The following is a 20,571-nucleotide window of genomic DNA, read 5'->3' as shown; positions in this document are numbered from 1 at the left end:
TCGGATGTTTTAAAATTTGATATGTCAGGTTTTGGAATTTAACTGATGTAATAATTATCACCTATTCTGAATTACAACATGGGGCATAAAATCCAGATTATTGTGCTTTCTGCACCAAAACCTGCATGTCTCAATATTTTCTGGGCAATATCCCATGGTATCCATCAGTAGGTTTGACCTACTACTATCTAACTGGGTAAAATAGAGGGGGCGCAGACTATATCGCACCTGGTAATTACCAGTGTGGTAAATTCCGCACATCTTGTAATTACAACTCCCGTGCAAACATAATCACCTCTCTTGTTTCCTGTCCAGTGCACTGTCTGGACCCCAGCAACGTACAGGATAGGCTTCGAAGCAGGATATATATATCAGCTGGAAACATCTGGTAATCCAAGCCTAAAAGAGTGCCACGAGTTGAGGCATGTGTGGTGGATGTGATACCACCAGAAGAAGGTGCGCAATGCTAATTTCACGTCAGCTGCAATTCAGTCATTTTGCTGTGCAGTACAGATACAATTTACCAACAACTTATGCTCACTGCAAACACTTGTGAATTTCCTGTTTATTATGTTTTTTCCTGTTTAATATTAATGACTTCTCAAAGTGTGACGGAACTGGATGTTTTGTGGCTCTTGACTCAGCAGTGATTTCAAAATAAAATAAGGAAATAATTAACTTTGTTTTTCAGTTGATTTAACTATCATCTTCGAGAAGCGCTACTTCTACAGGTCTATGTCAAAATATCACAGGCAGACATATCATCTGACACAAATATTGTCCTAATTATCGTTTACAAAAATATTGCCCCATTGGGTGTTGATTCCACCCAATGGTGGGCAGAAGTCACTGAATTTCACTCCACAGAATTCCACTGAGTTACACAAAAACTTCAAGAGATGCCGTGGAGTTCCGCCAACGGGGGAAAATTGGCACAGACTGCTGCCAGTGCTGATTTTTTAGCGCAGGGAGCTTGTTCCACCCGAGAAGGGTGGTATAGTATACCAGTTCTTGCTGTTCCTTCTTACAGTTGGCAAGCCGAGTGCAAGAAAAAAAAAACTCCACCACGTGGCGGTCGCTAAATTTATCGCCCACTGTGATTGTTAACACCAATGTGGTGATATTTCTGTAATGACGAGGAAATGTAAGACTCAGAATAATGAAGATTAACGGTAAGCAATCAGGACCTTCATAAAAGTTTGTATCTGACAATCTCAAGGACACAATCTAAGCTGGAGTCTCAGAACTAAAGACCTGCATTCATGGCAACCACTCAGGCCATCAGCATGACCCCTGCAGTCTCAGTAGGGTGGTGATTACTGAAGACCTCCTGATCATTTCTTTAGCATACTGCTCCAACCATGCAGGCACAGGACAACATCACCTGCTGTGGTGTGCTTTTCTTTCACCAGACATTGACTCCAGATGTTCGCATTTAAAGCTATTAGAGTGGGAATTCGAACATGAATTTGTGGATTGTAATCACTTGAAAAGAACTCTCCAATAGTCGTGTTAACCTGTCTACCCAAGGCATATAAGATGTAGCCTGGGTTGCAGCACTGCATCAGGTCAGAGCCTGTAGAAACCAGTAGGACCCAGATAACCTAAAGACAGCTCTGTCTGGGGCCTGAGCCTGTAACAGCTGGGGAACCGGAGGAGTAGCTCAGCCTTCTGAGGCATGACCCTGTACCATCTGTGTAATGTAAAGGGTAGATCTGACGTCGGACGTGAGAGCCTGAAGAATGATTATCAGAGCCTGTAGGATCCAGATTGCCTAAAGGTATAGCTCTGTTCAAGGCCTAAACCTGAAGGATGTGGGAAACCTGAGGAACTGAGGCTTCAGCCTGTACAGACTTTGTAACCCAAAGGATAGTTCTGATGTCGGATGCGAGAGCCTTAACCTGTAGGATCCATATTACTCTAAGGATCGCTCTGGTTGAGGCCTGAGCATGTAATATCTCAGTATCTTGAGGACTACCTCGGCTGTCTGAGGCCTGAGCCTGTACGAACTGTGTAACCCAAAGGGTAGCTCCGATGTCTGATGTGAGAGCAGGACACAAACAGCAGCTCGGCTGTCCGAGGCCTGTGGAATGGGTATCAGAGCCCGCAGGACCCAGGATACCTGAAGACAGCTCTGTCTGAGGCTTGAGCCAGTAGCATCTGGGTAACCTGAGGGCTGTGTCAGCTGTCCGAAGCCTGAGCCCGTACAATCTCCGTAATCCAAAAGGTAACTCATATCAAAGCAGGAGCCTGCAGACAGGGGACAAAGCTGATCTTGAGAGAAAGTTCTGGCTAATTTAGTCTCATACAATCTGGTACCCTGTAGGAGGCTGGCCTGGCTTGTAGTGGGTACCAAGGGGTACTTACACTTCGTACCAGGTCCAGTTATCCCTTATTAGTGTAGAAGAGGTGTCTAGCAGCTTAGGCTGATAGAAAAGGTAGCTTAGCAGAGCAGCTTAGGCTGAACTAGGAGACGAGTGAAGCTCCTAGAGTACCACTAGTGTCATATGCACAATATCATAAGAAAACACAATACACAGATATACTAAAAATAAAGGTACTTTATTTTTATGACAATATGCCAAAGTATCTCAGTGAGTACCCTCAGTATGAGGATAGCAAATATACACAAGATATATGTACACAATACCAAAATAAGCAGTAATAGCAATAGAAAACAGTGCAAACAATGTATAGTCACAATAGAATGCAATGGGAGCACATAGGGATAGGGGCAACACAAACCATATACTTTAGAAGTGGAATGCGAACCACAAATGGACCCCAAACCTATGTGAGCTCGTAGAGGGTCGCTGGGACTGTAAGAAAACAGTGAGGGTTAGAAAAATAGCCCACCCCAAGACCCTGAAAAGTGGGTGCAAAGTGCACCTAAATTCCCCAGAGAGCACAGAAGTCGTGATAGGGGAATTCTGCAAGAAAGACCAACACCAGCAATGCAACAACGATGGATTTCCAGACGAGAGTACCTGTGGAACAAGGGGACTAAGTCCAAAAGTCACGATCAAGTTGGGAGTGGGCAGATGCCCAGGAAATGCCAGCTGTGGGTGCAAAGAAGCTGCCACCGGATGGTAGAAGCTGTGGATTCTGCAAAAACGACAAGGGCTAGAAACTTCCCCTTTGGAGGAAGGATGTCCCACGTCGTGAAGAGTCGTGCAGAGGTGTTTCCGTGCAAAAAGACTGCAAACAAGCCTTGCTAGTTGCAAGGGTCGCGGTTAGGGTTTTTGGATGCTGCTGTGGCCCAGGAGGGACCAGGATGTCGCCAATTGCGTGAGGAGACAGAGGGGGCGCCCTGCAAGACAAGGAGCCCACTCAGAAGCAAGCAGCACCCGCAGAAGTGCCGGAACAGGCACTACGAAGTGGAGTGAACCGGAGCTCACCCGAAGTCACAAAGGAAGGTCCCACGATGCCGGAGGACAACTCAGGAGGTCGTGCACTGCAGGTTAGAGTGCCAGGGACCCAGGCTTGGCTGTGCACAAAGGAAATCCTGGAAGAGTGCACAGGAGCCGGAGCAGCTGCAAAACACGCGGTTCCCAGCAATGCAGTCTAGCGTGGGGAGGCAAGGACTTACCTCCACCAAACTTGGACTGAAGAGTCACTGGACTGTGGGAGTCACTTGGACAGAGTTGCTGAGTTCAAGGGACCTCGCTCGTCGTGCTGAGAGGAGACCCAGAGGACCGGTGATGCAGTTCTTTGGTGCCTGCGGTTGCAGGGGGAAGATTCCGTCGACCCACGGGAGATTTCTTCGGAGCTTCTAGTGCAGAGAGGAGGCAGACTACCCCACAGCATGCACCACCAGGAAAACAGTCGAGAAGGCGGCAGGATCAGCGTTACAAGGCCGCAGTAGTCGTCTTTGCTACTTTGTTGCAGTTTTGCAGGCTTCCAGCGCGGTCAGCAGTCGATTCCTTGGCAGAAGGTGAAGAGAGAGATGCAGAGGAACTCTGATGAGCTCTTGCATTCTTTATCTAAAGAATTCCCCAAAGAAGAGACCCTAAATAGCCAGAAAAGGAGGTTTGGCTACTTACGAGAGAGGATAGGCTAGCAACACCTGGAGGAGCCTATCAGAAGGAGTCTCTGACGTCACCTGCTGGCACTGGCCACTCAGAGCAGTCCAGTGTGCCAGCAGCACCTCTGTTTCCAAGATGGCAGAGGTCTGGAGCACACTGGAGCAGCTCTGGGCACCTCCCAGGGGAGGTGCAGGTCAGGGGAGTGGTCACTCCCCTTTCCTTTGTCCAGTTTCGTGCCAGAGCAGGGCTGGGGGATCCCTGAACCGGTGTAGACTGGCTTATGCAGAAATGGACACCATCTGTGCCCATGAAAGCATTTCCAGAGGCTGGGGGAGGCTACTCCTCCCCAGCCCTGACAACTTTTTCCAAAGGGAGAGGGTGTAACACCCTCTCTCTGAGGAAGTTCTTTGTTCTGGCTTCCTGGGCCAAGCCTGGCTGGACCCCAGGAGGGCCGAAACCTGTCTGAGGGGTAGGCAGCAGCGAAACCCCAGGAAAGGCAGTTTTGGCAGTACCCGGGTCTGTGCTAGAGACCCGGGGGATCATGGGATTGTCTCACCAATGCCAGGAAGGCATTGGGGGGGCAATTCCATGATCTTAGTCATGTTACATGGCCATGTTCGGAGTTACCATTGTGAAGCTATACATAGGTAGTGACCTATGTATAGTGCACGCGTGTAATGGTGTCCCCGCACTCACAAAGTCCGGGAAATTGGCCCTGAACAATGTGGGGGCACCTTGGCTAGTGCCAGGGTGCCCACACACTAAGTAAGTTAGCACCCAAACTTTACCAGGTAAAGGTTAGACATATAGGTGACTTATAAGTTACTTAAGTGCAGTGGTAAATGGCTGTGAAATAACATGGACGTTATTTCACTCAGGCTGCAGTGGCAAGCCTGTGTAAGAATTGTCAGAGCTCCCTATGGGTGGCAAAAGAAATGCTGCATCCCATAGGGATCTCCTGGAACCCCAATACCCTGGGTACCTCAGTACCATATACTAGGGAATTATAAGGGTGTTCCAGTATGCCAATGTAAATTGGTAAAATTGGTTACTAGCCTGTTAGTGACAATTTGTACAGAGAGAGCATAACCACTGAGGTTCTGGTTAGCAGAGCCTCAGTGAGACAGGTAGGCATCACACAGGGAACACATACATCTAGGCCACAAACTTATGAGCACTGGGGTCCTGGCTAGCAGGGTCCCAGTGACACATAACAAACATACTGAAAACATAGGGTTTTCACTATGAGCACTGGGCCCTGTAAGCAGGATCCCAGTGAGACAGTGAAAACACCCTGACATACACTCACAAACAGGCCAAAAGTGGGGATAACAAGGCTAGAAAGAGGCTACTTTCTCACATTCGCTAAGAATACAACCACATCAAGCAGTTTTTTCAGCACTTGATAACCCCAATTAAGCTCTGCTGTCTACAGCTGGAAACTGTAACATGTGTGACGAGACAGTGTGTCTCTAAGCCAAGTCACATATTACATGTACCCTCGATCACATAGTTCAAGCCTTATTTGTCTCAGCCTCTTAAACAGAAACATTTTAAACTTTCCTTCTGTGGCCTCCTAAAATGTTAGTTTAGTCTAATGTAGTGACTCGCAGTGGTACATTATGTTCGGGCCACATGTCAATGACAAGGTTAATAAACAGCACGAAAAAGTGTCCAGAATGAAAAGCTCCTCATTTGTAGCGGCAGCAGCATGTCACACTGTCAGAGATAGTGGATATCTCTCCGCTTGAGACAGACAGAATGTCCCTCAGGTATGGGTAGAAGGCCCCTGAGCAAGAGACATACAGAATGCCCCTCAGCCACAAGAAGGGCAGAATGCTACTGAGCCAGGGAGATACGGACAGAATGTCCTTCTACAGAAGAATGGGCGGTATGCCCCCCGAGGCAGAAAAAGACAATGACCCTCTTCCAGAGGGATGGGCAAAATGCCCTTGAGCCAGGTCGAGACAGACAGAATGTTCCTTAGCCTGGAGGATGAGCAGAATGCCCATGAGTCAGGAAGAGAGAGACAGACAGAATGTCCCTCAGCCAGGAGGGTGGGCAGAATGCCCACGAGGCAGTGAGAGACAGAATGTTCCTCACTAGAAGGATGGGCAGAATGCCCCTGAGCCAGAGACAGACAGATTGTCCTCCAGCCAGACAGAGACCGACAGAATGTCCCTCTGCCAGAAGGATGGGCTGAATGCCGCGAGCCAGGGAGAGACAGACAGAATGTCCCTCTGCCAGGAGGATGGGCAGAATGTCCATGAGCCAGAGAGAGACAGAACGTTCCTCACCAGAAGAATGGGCAGAATGCCCCTGAGACAGACAGAAGGTACCTCGGCCAGAAGGATGGGCAGAATGCCACTCAGCCAGAGAGAGAGAGAATGTCCCTAAGCTAGGAGGATGGGCAGAACGCTCCTGTGCCAGTGAGACAGACAGAATGCCCCTGAGCCAGCGGGAGACAGACAGAATGTCCCTCACCAGAAGGTTGGGCAGAATGTCCATGAAACAGCAGCAGACAATGTCGCTCGACCAGAGAGATGGGCAGAATGTCCATGAGCCAGAGAGAGACAGAATGTTCCTCACCAGACGAATGGGCAGAATGCCTCTCAGCCAGAGAGAGAGAGAATGTCCCTAAGCTAGGAGGATGGCCAGGACACTCCTGTGCCAGAGAGACAGACAGAATGCCCCTGAGCCAGCGAGAGACAGATAGAATGTCCCTCGCCAGAGGTATGGTCAAAAAGCCCCTGAGCCAGAGAGACAGACAAAATGTCCCTCACTAGAAGGGTGGACAGAACGCTCCAGAGCCAGAGAGAAATAATGTTCCTCAGCCACAAATATGGGCAGAATACCAGCGAGCCACAGATCAACGGACATAATTTAACTCACCAGAGGAATGGGTATAATGCCCATGACCCTGAAAGAGATAGATAGACAGCCCATGAGCCAGAGGGTGGGCAGAATGCACCCGATCTAGGGAGAGACAGGCAACGTCCCTTATCCAGAAGGAAGGGCAGAAAGCCCCTGATCCAGGGAGAGACAGAATGTCCTTTAGCCAGATGCTCCAGGGCCAGAGAGACAGACAGAATGCCCTGAGTGAGAAGGATGGGCAGTTTTGTATCCATTACACGTGACGCCGGTGCTGTACGCACCGACGGTGTCCGCACCAGGGCCGGCAGTGACGTCAGCACACAGGTGCGTTCTGGCGCGCAGTGATCACCAAAGAGCACCTCGGTGCCAGGTCCGGAAATGCACACAGAAGCAATGGGCGAGATTGGTGGAGACAAGGGGAGCTGCCAAAGAATGAGAGAAGTGGCAAACATACGTCATCACCTGACGTGTGCTCGGCCTGGGCACATCTCCTTACATGGAGGCTTACACCAGCCTCGGCACAGCGCCATCTCTGCAGGAAAAGGGCTCTAAAAAAAACTCTATCAGCACTTGTCACAGGTGGACACCCACAAACGCACCGCCTTGGATACTGTTCTGTGAATAAGTTGGCGGCTCTTCCCAGGCCCCGCAGGCCTTACACAGACGTCAGTTGGAGATGTGATGACTCTGCCCCAGCCCTTTCTGGCCGGCCTGACAAATGATTGCTCTTCCAAAATGGCCCGTCGGACTTTAACCGGCTCCAGCCTCCGAGGTGGCCGCCTCAGCATCAGCCCTACGACCCATTTGGATTAACTAGCCTTCGGGGTGACTGACACTGCCCCAGCTCTACCTGCCTTTCTGATATCGGCCTGAAGTGTGACTTACACAACCACACGTCTACCAGTAGTACAGAAGCCCCCGCCTGGGCGCTGACTGGCTCTACCTCATGACTGCCATTCTTATAGATGCCTTAGGTGTGCTCGCTTCAGGGGCGGCTGGTAATTTTTATTTTTTTACCGCCTCTGTGGATCATTGACCCGACATGTACTTGATTGGCCCACAGCAGGTCAGAAGGCAGTACTCTGAAATAAGAATGTCTCTGCCCCAGCACCTCTGTCTTTGAAAGGTACCAGCCTGACATGCAAGTGACTTTACCGAAGCCCTCTGGGCTCCTGGGCTGAGACGGACTCAGCCCCAGCCCCAGAGGACTTTATTAGATACAAGCCTAACATGCGAGTGACTTTAAAGAAGCCCTTGTATCTGCTGAGTTGAGATGGACTCTTCCCCAGTGCCACTGCTCTTTTAGAGGCCTCCCGTCTGGCATGGGACTGCCTTGCTACCAGAGTCCAAAAAACAGAGACAATGTTGGACCTGGTCATTTTTACAGGGTCATCCTCAAACTTTTTGCCTTCCTCCTTCAATTTTTCTGACCCCTTTTTTGTTGGCTTCAGGACTCTGAGCACTTTATCACTGGTGATCAGTGCTAAAGTGCATGTGCTCTCCCCTCTAAACTTGGTATGATTGGCTTCCACCTGATTGGCACATTTAATTCATCTGTACGTCCCTTGTGCAGTGGTACCCTTATACCCAGGGCCTGTAAATTAAATGCTACTAGTGGGCCTGCAGCGCAGCTGGTGCCATCCACTGAAGTAGCCTTTTGAACCTTTCTCAGCCATGCCACCGCAGGGTCTGCATGCGCAGTTTACTGCCACTGGGACCTGGCATCTAAATTGTCAGGTCTGGAACTCACCTTTTACAACATATAAGTCACCCTTGAGGTAGGCCCTAGCTAGCCCTAGGGCAGGGTGCTATGTATGTAAAAGGTAGGACATATGTCTTTATGTGCTACATGTCCTAGAAGTGACAAACCGCCTATTTAGTTTCTCACTACCGTGAGTGCTGCTCCTCTCACGGGATTGCATTGGAAATGCCCTAACATATGTCTAAGTGGTATTGTCTGATCTATGAGGGCTGGCACAGGCATGTTTGGTATGGTTGGAATAGTAGTGAGAAATGCTGCTTACTGGGGGAGGTGGATTTTTTATTACCATAGTAGAAATACCACTTTTAGAAACTGGGCATTGCTCTGTGCTTAAAACTCTGTTTTTTTTGCAGCATGACTCCAATGCACATCTAGGGTAGATTGACAGCTGGGCTTTGTGCATACCTTTCAGACAGCATGTACACAGGGAGGGTGAAGGTGTAACAAGAGTACATCTGCATACTGAATGGTCTTCCTGGGCTGGGAGAGGTATAGGTGGGGTACAAATGCATCTCTAAAGGCTGTGCCCTGGCCACACACAAAGGACTCATTTACACCCTACTGATGACTGAAGCCAGAGCTGGAGGAGAAAGGGGACACTCCTGGAACTGGTTAGTGCTGGGTGGAACCTCATCTCCCCATTTTGATGAAGCTGCAAAAAAGGAGTATAAGTACAAGTGGCTGTCCTCCACATTGGGAGACACTGATGGACCCCAATGAGGACTAGACACTAGATGCCGGAAGGACTCGCAAGGAACAGCCATTAGGACTGCCTTGCTAATGTGCTGCCTGGGGTCTGTTAAGCTGGCCCAAAGACTGCCAATTTAGTATCAGGACCCTACTGTGCTGGTCTGTTGCCTACATCCTTGCCTATGTTCCCCAGTGTTCTCCCAAGGCCCACTGGTTTAGCCTGTGGGGGTTGGCCACTCCTGGATCCTCCAGAGCCCGCCAGCTGAGTGAGTGCCAGGGCAATGCTGCAGCTGTGCCGAGCAGCGCTGGAGAAAACACTGCCCAGTGGACCTGCCCGGCACTCAGCCCGCCCGGAGAGAGTCACACCATTTCCACCAGGAGGGTGCGGAGGGAAGCTGAGCTGGGCAGAAGAAGGCAGGCGCACCACGCATCCACGGGCAGCTGCGTCGGATTGCTTTTCCCCCACGGGGGACCCAGAGGGTCTTCGTGCCTATTCTACAGTGTTTTCTCCCTCCCTCTATTTTTGCAGTACCTGTGGAGGGTGCAGGGGGCATGTCCACAAGTAAGGGACCTGGGTGACGGCAGCTCGGAGTGGAGTTGCCACCAGAGTCCTGACAGGGAGGTTTAGTTTCGCTGGACCACTACCTTTACCATAGCTGCCCTAACACACAGACAGTGGTGTTTGCTCTGGACATCACAGAGAAAATACTGCATTATTTAAGATAGGAGCGCAGGAGCTCCTGCGCTGGATGGGGTGTGGAGTGATACCACCCATCGTGTAGAAGCAGCAAAGGTGCGCAATTCCCTGCATATAGAAGGTGCTTGGGGGTGATTCTTGTAAATGTTACATTTCCTAGTGGTACTCTTACCCTCATTGTGTGTACTGCGTTTTTACTACAGTATTTACTGCCCTTGTTTCTGCATTATTCCCAGTGTGCCCTGGTGTAGAGATGTATGTTCTGGTTACCTTGTTTGGGGGGGGGGGGGGGGTTGTGTATTCTCTCAGGCTCCTTGATATATGCAGAGGGGAATGTTTTCATGCTATGTGCATTCATGATGATGACTGCTTAGCCTTCATGATAAAACATGCCTTTTTGGTGATAATGATGACCCGACTACTGCTGGTGTGGCAGCATAGTAATAACGTATGTGTTTACCTGACTACTGCTTGCTTTTGCAGAGTAGTAGTAACGTGTGATGTTCTGACAACTGCCTGTGAAGCACGGTATTGTTAATACATGTTGTGGTTAGTCTAATGATGTTTTGAACAACATAATTTATTTTTATATAACTTGTTGTGGAGTTTTCTTTTTGGTGTACTTATTGTGTCACTGGATTGTGTATGTTGTGCAAACGCTTTACATTGCCTCTGGGATAAGCCTGACTGCTGGTGCCAAGCTACGAAGGGGGTGAGCAGGGGTTATCTTAGGAATGTAGCTCTTTCGCCCTGACTAGAGCGGTGGTCTCTGCTGGGTTGACGTGCCTACCATAGCTGACCAGGAACCCCATTTCTAACACTTCACCTGCCAGGTTTGAGCTGGTTTTATTGGCTTGGCGTGTTAATGCTCCTACTGCAAAGATCTGTGTACTCAAAGGCTCCCCTTATGCATCAGCTATCTCCAACCTTCCCATATCCTACTCCCATAAAAATTGTATTCAATTCTGTACTGAAAGTGGTTTAAGTAGATGCATGTAGTATTAAACATGTTATTGTTCCTTCCTCACCCCGATCCCCTCCAACAACCTCCTGCCTGTGAAGTGTGCGAGGGGGGCGCCAATGGAAATAAAATCATTGTGACACACCTGGATTTCCTGGAGTTTTCTTAATTTCTTCTGTTTCTCTAACTTCCTTTGCAGACTATTTGTAACCCAAAAATATTGTTTCGACTGTGCCAATCCCAGTAAGGTAAATTAGTGGGTTGTGTGCCTGCTGAAGAAAACTGTGTGCCAACTATACATCACGGATTCCAGTCCAGTATGAGATCTTTTGGGGGTCCAAACAGTGTGCAACCCATAGGTTACAGATTCCAGACTTATCAAGAGAACTCAGATGGTTAGTATACTTTCCAGGCACATCTCTGCGTAACCCGCAGGACACAGGATTGAATAACATTAGATAGCGCATGAGGTTTGCGTTCCTGTTGCAGAGACCTTCCCTCCTGCAGCCACATGATCCATTTGCAGTAAGATGCCTCAGCAGGTCTATGAACTTGCTGTAAATACTTCTCTATGTGTGGCAAATCATATACTCCAGCACTAGACAATTGTTGATCTCTGCCTACAACACTGCCTTCTAGCCTACCTGGAGCCCCCTCTTTTCTTTCTTTCGGGATAAAAACAACAGAGCTGATAGACATGCTCAAACAATTTTAATTGGTGTTTACTTCCTTTACTATATTTCCAAAGCTTCCTTTTCGGAACGGCTAGGAAGTTACAAGGGTTCACATTTATCATCCTCAGTGAAAAAATACTTTTAACATGATTTATATGATCCTACTGCTGATGGTTCTTCTAGTGTGTGACTATGAAGGACATTGCCACTACTCCAGACCAGAAGCTTGCTACCCCCTAAGTTTAGGGTAGGTTTTTATTCCAATTATAGCAATTAAATAAGGTGATTTTGCCTCAATGTCAGACCTATTTACACAGCAGAAGAGTGATTCAGTATATTATGAATCTTTAAGATATCTAGGCGTATGGTCCTCCTGAGAACAAATTTTTTCCAGCACTTTTTTTTCACACTAGCGTTTGCTGTGGTTTGCAGTGATTTTCACTTTTCAGGCTCACGTGTGTACTTGGAGATACTTCGAAAGCCCTAATGGAGAGGACATCACACCCGCCTGGATTAGCGGGACTTAGCACGTTCCCTTTTTTTTCCCTCTCTTGTCTAAGTACTCATGATTCGATCCTCACTCAGGTAGGACCAGAGTGAGTACTTTTGGTTTTTTTTAGTCATAAACATATTGTTAAATTACTAGGGATCCCAAGCCCTGATGAATGCCCCAGACCTATGCAGGCTCAAAGTGAGGGCAGAAACATGTTGGCTTCCACAGACAGTTATGGTAATTGGGGTCTTCGTACTGTCCCAGCATTTTTAACCATAGCCACGGACACTACTAATAAAGTTAAAGTGTACCGGTAGTCCAAGAGGTATTTTTAACTATCTGGATCTCCCTTCTTGTCCTATAATTTGTTTATAAGAACTCCCTCTGGTGCAGGTGTTACCAAGAGGTTGAGACCACCCTGGTGGCATCGTCCTACCAGGGTGGGGTCAGTGATGAAGCATGCCACAAAAAGTGTGTGAAACCACCTCTTCCATTACGGAAATTTCAACCTGTGAGAACCTAGCGTTACCAGAAGGCACCGGAATTCAGCATCAGGTCCCCCTAATCAGAGTAGACGAACTGGCCCTCTCTTTGTTCCATTCCACCACATCATTTGTGAGTGTTGAATCTTTTAGGGAGGATTTGTGGTGTCGAGATTGTCCCCTCTCTCCTCCCCCCCACACACTTTGGGCTACAACTAGGATTGCCACCTTTCCAGGAGGGAACATACCAGCCATTCGGTTTGTTATTTTTAGACTCTGCAAAAGGCCGGCCGGATCAGTAATTCTTAAAAGGAATGTAAAGAAAAAATCATATAGATTAATGGTAACTTGACTTTTCTGTCTTTGTTTACTGTAACTATTGGTCGTGTATTATTAAGGGAAATCGAAAACACGTTAAAAAGTTGTTTTCTGCTTATCTTTGCAGTTCGAAGCATGTACAGAGAAAGGCTTGAAATACTGGCTTGAAGTGATATTTTTGTACTGGCCAAGACAACATAGTAGAAAACCGGTCAGGTGGCGACCCTAGAGGCAACTCTCCAATATTCTAAAACATGTCTGTGTGAACTGAACGGTGACCCGGAAGCACCTCCTTCTATGGCGCAGCCGCCACGAGGAAACGGTACATCATGGTGGTATGCACCGACGGTGTCCCACGTGCGGGCACTATATATATATATATATATATATATATAGAATACAAAACGCCTCGAGGACACTTTCTGGGGACAGCATACACGTGTTTAAATAGCAAAAAAATAATCAGGACAACGAAGGAATCCTTCCCGCCTTGTGAATGACATTAACACACTTGGGGTTTTCGTTTCCTCCTGTAGACCACTTCATTTATACTATTTGGGAAAATCATGGATTTAAAAGACCCACACAAATCAATAGCGGGGGTTGAGCCGTTAAGGGTCGCAGAGTGGGGTTCGGCACTGCGACCTGTGTGCAAATTGTCTTTGAAAAAGGTGAAACAAAACAGATTATGACGTGACAAGAGTAGAACACTTATTGACGCGAAAAAAATGCCGCAAATTCTAATTGTTCCATGTCAAAAACTCAAACCAAAGATAGCTCAGCAGGCCGTTTCATCTGCTGTACAGAAATCTGTAAACACATCTGATCACATTTCTAATCACAATAAGATAGCTGCCTGCTGCAGAGAACTGTTTGCAACCTGCAGTCACAAGTTGTAATACCATTAAGTTGGCTCAGTGGCCAGCGTACGTCTTTGTCCGCAACCCGCGGATCGATGACGCCGTCCTAGAAAGACAGCTCCGCCGGGTAACGCACCAGCAACGGAGAAGCATGCATTAAAGTAATGGAAGGCAGGAAAAGTTCGCGGGGTTGAACAAGACTGTATCATTAAAAGGTAGTTTGCAATGTTTTGTATTCATATCACAAAAACGAAACACAACAAGGGCTTTATACATTAAAGTGAATGTATTTTACACAATACACACACACACAGACAGATGATGCAGCACTGCAAGATGTCGCTGGCAAGTGGTCTCTGGCATGCGCACCTTCAACCTGTCCTGACTTTTTGCCAACACCACTTTGCAATCTGGGCCTTGCAGTTTCACCATTTGCACTGTAACCAAGGTGCAAAACGCAAAGTGCTGGCTTAGAGTCAGGACATACTAAAGGCAGGGCCACTGGCGTTAAGTGACTGTGCGGCCCAGTTATTTTTGCATAAATACAGATTTTCGCCTTTGCCAAGTAATCTGCAGATTTGACCCCCAAAAAGTGTGTTTCTAGCTCAAACGGTTCAAAAGTTACTAAAAATGCAATGACACTTGTCGCCTCGCAGTGGAAGCTCCTCTCTGTGGCGTATTGCTATAACTGGATGTGAAACCGGTACTTATGAGGTGCCGCCAATGCCCAGAGTGTTGCCAAGTTTAAAAATCATGGAATAGTGAAGTACCACTATGACAAAATATATGCCGCATTTTGCCACGCAATTTGATGTTTCTTGCCCCATAATTCCACTTACCCCTGACGTATAATTTGGCCCTGTGCTGCCACATAATTCCAGTGGCCCGACTAATAGTGCAGCAGACGGCACCAGGGTTATCCTACCTGGCACCTCTGATAATGTGGCTTCTTTTAGAGCTCCAGGGACGATCTAAAACCAACTTTCAATAACCCTTGTGCCCAACGGTCACCTGACACCAAACTGTAAATCGGCGCAGAGAGGTCCCAGACAGACCGGAAGGGCTGGGACGAGGAGAGCCAGTGGTTCGCTTCTGCAGACAGAGGAAGGGAGTCCGTTGGTTGGGGGGGGGGGGGGGGGGTCTGTCCATAACTGCGGAGACCTACTCGGCTTCTCATCCTTCCGAGGTGTGAACAATATGCACCAGGGAGCGGGATGACACCATCGCTAGCTTGTATTTATGTAGGTGCTCGGAGTTATTTCGGGGTGTGCCACACAGCACTCGTATCATTATCAATTTAGCAAAATGTCCGACTGCGGAAATACATTTTCTGTAGCGCTTCGAAGCTCTGCGCGGAGTCTCCCTATTTTCACAAGCGGCTGCGGTTACTTCCCAGTACTTGGACTGGACAAGAAATCAAAGCTCAGTATTTCTGAAAGACAGCATGAACGTTAAGCATGCTGGCGGTCCCCGGAATTGTGGGCCAGGCTGCATTACGGCCTCCCAGCATTTCTAGGAATTTCAGCATTACCTTCGATTTTATTGCAGATTCGAGCAGTGCCCCTTTACCCGGCTATCTCAGGTTTCTATAAGATACCTCTCGAAATGTTTGCATGTTTCAGCATTACTTCCACCCCACCTCTGGTGCTTGTGCAGTCCCAACATTACCTTACAGAATTTCTGCAGGGCACAGAATTGCCTTTCGGCATGTCTCCAAGCAGAGTATGACCTCTCAATATTTTGTGCAAGCTTCTGCATTACCGCACAGCATTCCCCCAGGCCTCTGCATTAAACGCCAGTATTTATCGAAGACTCTGCACTACCGCAAAGTATTTAAGCAGAACTCCACATAACCACAGTAGTTAAGCAAGCCTCTGGACTACAGCACAGTATTTCTCCAGGTCTCTGCATTACCACACCGTCATCCTCCAGGCCTCTGCGTTACAGCATAGTACTTCTCCAGGCCTAATCATTATAGCACAGTACTTCTTCAGTTCTCTGCATTACCACACAGTACTTCTCCAGCCTCTGTATTACCACACAGTATTTCTGCAGGCCTCTGCATTGCCACCCAGTATTTCTGCAGGCCTCTGCATTGCCACCCAGTACTTCTCCAGCCTCTGCAGTACCACCCAGTATTTCTGCAGGCCTCTGCAGTGCCTCACAGTACTTCTCCAGCCTCTGCATTACCACACAGTATTTCTGCAGGCCTCTGCATTGCCACACAGTACTTTTCCAGGTGTCTGCATTAACACACAGTACTTATCCAGGCCTCTGCATTACCGCACAGTACTTCTACAGGCCTCTGTATTATCATACAGTACTTCTACAGGTCTCTGCATTACCGCACAGTACTACTACAGGTCACTGCAGTACCGCACATTAATATTTCTACAAGCTTTCACATTGCCTGGCAGTATTGTGCAGGTGCCGTCCTCCTCTGTCATAGCAGTTTAGGGGTGAGTTTTCCCCTGAATGTTTATTAGGCAAGTAGTAATAACAAATCACAAAAAATTGCATATTAAATGTATACGATATAATAATTATAACTAACACCAAGGACCGCCGTGTGCTATACAACCTACTCAATAGGCAGTTGACCAGAAGGTGCACACGAAGCCATCTTACCTCTAGAATGAGATTTCAGAAATCCTTCCGGGTCACGACCTCATATAGGCTCATGGGCGCCATGGCATTCTGAAAATGAAACGGGACATTTTGCATTAAGTGGGTTTTGTCCTATGACGTCATCTATGTTGCACAATTCCTCTCATACACGTAAGGCTCAGATGAGGTGTTTGCCCCTTGCTTCCCCCATGTGCGGTTAGGCCTCGTCATCACACCGACTGGTATTTTTTCTACGGATAATAACATCGGCCCATGTTGACCAATGTGCACCAAACTACACACTGACTTTGAATTGACTGAGTATTTTTAAAGGATGTAGGAAGGGTATGGATGCACAAATCGAAACTCGTAATTAAAATGTGTAATTTTTGCAGTTTGGTGCTACGCTGTAACCATCCTGGCAGGAGTCTAACGTATTTATGTTTGCAATTTTATAAAGTGAACGTGGGCTAATGGCATTAGATAACCTTACATCCCGGCCACGGGGCGCTAAGTGATCTGCCCAGAATTAGACACTGGTGAGGTGTGACCGGGATTGGAACCTGGTTCGCAGCGCTAACGTGGGCAGCTCTAGGCGCTAGGCCCGAGGTAGCCCGCCCAGACTTGATTCTGAGGCCACTGAATCTCTGCAGAGCTTTCTTACCAGAATGAAAAGAAGTGCATGGTAGCCCATAACGAGGCAGAGCCTAGCTCGCCTCACCGCTAGAGGATGTGGCCTACCGGTCAGCGTTGCCGACTCTTCAGCTGAGGAACCAGGTTCGAGTCCCGACGTCGGCTCAACATCGTGCGATTCTGAGCAAGTCACCTAAAACTCCCCTGCCTACCTAAAAAAATGTATGTCTTTGTATCACGTCGCTGGTGCTATTGTACAGCGCTCCGATACCTTCGGGTCAAAATCGCGCTATATAATACCGCATAAATAAAACGGCCATGCTATTTGCCACCCCTGCTCAATCAGTGGCCGATAGGTGTCGCTGTTTACCACCGCTGAACCCAGTGCAGGGTCCGTGACTTACACTGACCATCAATGTCTCACTGGCCGCCCCCCCAACACCTCCCTTTTACTTCCTCTGATCTCTCGCCAGGGCAATATATCTTTTTAGGAGGCGTAAACAAGGCATCGCAAAACCGGGTGCCCTGGAGCTACCCAAAAATTCTTAATGCCGAGCCCAACCACAGCAGGCCCAAAAACGCGTAGGTTTGTCTGCAAAAGCATCATCCACTGTAGGTCACAGCAGTGGTCTTTACACCCCCAAAGTCAAAAGGCCCTAGGCCATGCTCTCTGGGTCTATCACTTTGAGAGACAGCTCTCAACAAATACCAGACCATGATGCCTCCCCCCCCCCCCCAAAAAAAAAAATCAAGGCATTAAGCTGCCCGACAATTACACCCCTAAAGCACAAAACCCTCAAGCTATTCCAGGGCCACGCCTGCTTAGGTGTTGCAAATATGTTTATTCTCTTTTCTTGTTCTCCAAAAGCAACATGTGCAGGCAATAACTGATAATACACAGCTATAGCATACAAGGCCACGAGCCATTCTTCTTGTCACCCATGGCCAGTGCGCAAGGACCTCAGCTCCATAGTACGTCACTAGTAGATGGCCTTGTGAACTCGGTAATGCTGCGCCACGCCCCTTCCACAGTTTGGGAATTTAGAAAGAACAAACCCGGCCAGGAGGGCCTACACACCTGAGACACGGGCTCTGACTGGAAGCGCGCCAACGCCTTACTCAAACGCGAGCCTCTTGGGGCTCATACGGGAAAAAGGAGAAGGAATGGCTTTGCACCAAGAGATTGCTATAAGCACTTTGAAGAGGGAAGGCCGCAAGAGGGGACTATTTTAGTCTATCACTAGGTACGCAGCGGTAATTTCGTGTCCTTGTAAGTAAAGAAATGGGCCACAAAGATATTTAACAAATAGACAACCACCCCCCAATACCTACCGGGAGAGTCCGGGGCACAACTGGCAAGGATAGAAGGTATCCTGTCCCCTGGTTTTGCAGCCGTGGCCGATCTTCCCTCTACACTGACCCGGAGATGGCAGAGGTGCCGCGTAATGCGCACGAAGTCTCTCTCCTCTCCGGAAAGAAGGGGCCCTCAGGAGAACTAAAGTGCATTATCACGGAGTCGGAACTCGGTGACTTTCTGAAACATCCGCCTTACAGTATAGGGGAGGGGAGCATTACCTGTGCGCACCTCCTGCGCCTCCCATACCACCTAGTCACCCCTTCTCCACCAAGAAGGGGAGCAGTGGCGTCATCAAACCTACAATTACGCAGTCTGTGAAAACATAAACGGTCCCCTCGCCGGTGTTTACGGGAAAACATGGCGAAGGCGAAGATACATTTGTGGCAACCAGGCCCTTACTGAGGAGCGAGGGGCGGCCGGGGGTACCATACCTGTCTGTCCAAAGCTTTCCCAATCTGTGCCTAAAATGGAGGCCGCCTCATCGGGGTGGGAGTCGTGGGCCGGCCGGCGGGCTCGGGGGCTGTGATGCGCAGCAGCCGCGCTGCCAGGCCCTGCCTCCGGTAGCCTCGTCGCCACAAACTTTGCGCCCATGGCGCGCGGCGCAGGCCCCTGGAGGAGCTCCGGAGGCGTCCACTCTGCGCCAGCAGGGCCCGCTCCCTCCCTACGCGCGCCGCCCCCACCGCAGCCTCTCTCCATCCCTCCCACCTCCCGGCCTAATAACGGCTGCACGGAAAATACGGCACAGAAACGACGGCGGCTGCTGGGGGCGTGGGTGCAGGAGGCGCCCCGGCCGGTACCTTGCATCGGGAGGACCATGGATGGGGTCCGGGGGCTGCACCGGCGCCAGGGAGTGTGTCATGTCCGTGCGCGCACAGGGGAGGGGATGGTTCCGGTTACGGAGAGAGGCTACGGAGGCCGGTGCGGTGGGATTCAGTGCTGAGAGGGGGAAGTCGAGAAGTTGGAGCGGTGCTGCCTACGCACCTTGTAGTTCCGACGTCCAGACAGGGGAGCCATGAGCCTCCGCTCTCGGACATGCCGCGGGTTCAAGTGTCACTAAAGAGATGGGTTTCCAATTCACCATGACAACAAGACCCAGGTTCAAGCCCCTTAACAGGGAGGGATGCTCTAACTGGGCACAGGTTCAAGTCAGAGAGGAGAAATGGCAGCCAGGCATACCCCTGAACATTTTTTTCCTTTTTTTTTTGTGTTGAGAGAATGCTGGGAATGTTAGCCCTTTGCCATCAATGGCAACGGGAAACATTTTTTTAAGGGCAAGAAAGATTTTCCTAGATGTTTATCCGATTTAAGTCTATAAGAGGACTTACGCTTGTTTTATAGATAGAGAATATGTCTGAGGATAGACGCACATTTCAAAGGAGGATGAGCTGGGAGGGATGTATTCCGGTAGGTTTTCTGGTTTCAAGGCCAAGTTAAGGAGGATAACATGTAACACTGCGGAAATATGACTAAGGCTCAGTCCCATAAAAGTAATGGGGGGCTTGTGCACATGTGCGCATAAGGAAACACGGGTTCAAGACCAATAAACGAAACCGGAAATTCACAACTTGCTATTTTAACCCGATGTGGGTTTAAATCTCACCGAAGGGCCTTGATTTACAAACCACTGCTCTGATATCACCCGAGTTCAAGTCCCAGAAGAGTGAGTGTACCCTCGTCAGGGTGACTGCCGCACTCTGATAATATAAACGCTTTCTAGTCTTGGCCTTTCCTGACAGTGTTGCATTCTGGGTCTTATAGTCTTTGTCTTCTTCCATTGCACTAATTGTTCGAGACGTCTGTGGTCAGAGCATCTTGCAGCCCAAGCACAGCACCTGGATTACATCGAGATGCTCATAAGGGCTAGGGCCATGGCAATAATGTTGTGAAGGTGCTTGTGAACCAACCTCTTGCAACATGTGATGTGTTTCAAGTCACACTGGCCGTGGTTCTAGAATAGGCCACACACAGCTTTATTTGTTAAAAAAATATATAATAATAAGAACCATGGCTCTGGTCAGGAGGCCACTGCAGCGTGCGCCACACAGTGCCCCTGCAATGCTGCCTGGGATATTTACAACACAACTAGAAAACCCTCATACTCCTACAAGTGTGACGGTTCAGACTATTCCAGGCCCCCA

At 48.7% G+C, this 20,571-nt stretch overlaps 1 protein-coding gene across 3 annotated transcripts in view; it reads right to left on the bottom strand.

Moving 5' to 3' along the window:
* Positions 1-19,644, bottom strand: part of ZBTB4 (zinc finger and BTB domain containing 4) — a 60,047-nt gene extending 40,403 nt beyond the window's left edge. The window contains exons 1-2 of one of the 3 annotated variants that reach the window (XM_069218732.1): positions 19,415-19,644; positions 16,465-16,533 (exon numbers count right to left, since the gene is read on the bottom strand). The gene's annotated coding sequence lies outside the window, so the exon portion shown is untranslated. Of the gene's footprint in view, positions 1-16,464; positions 16,534-18,864; positions 19,122-19,230; positions 19,341-19,414 lie in introns of those variants that run through there. The other 2 variants (XM_069218730.1, XM_069218731.1) reach the window with 2 other exon arrangements.
* Between the last annotated feature and the right edge of the window lie 927 nt (positions 19,645-20,571).

Source organism: Pleurodeles waltl, chromosome 12 (assembly GCF_031143425.1).
Source record: "Pleurodeles waltl isolate 20211129_DDA chromosome 12, aPleWal1.hap1.20221129, whole genome shotgun sequence".
Classification (NCBI taxonomy): Eukaryota; Metazoa; Chordata; class Amphibia; order Caudata; family Salamandridae; genus Pleurodeles; species Pleurodeles waltl.
This window is presented reverse-complemented; position numbering and strand designations above follow the sequence as displayed.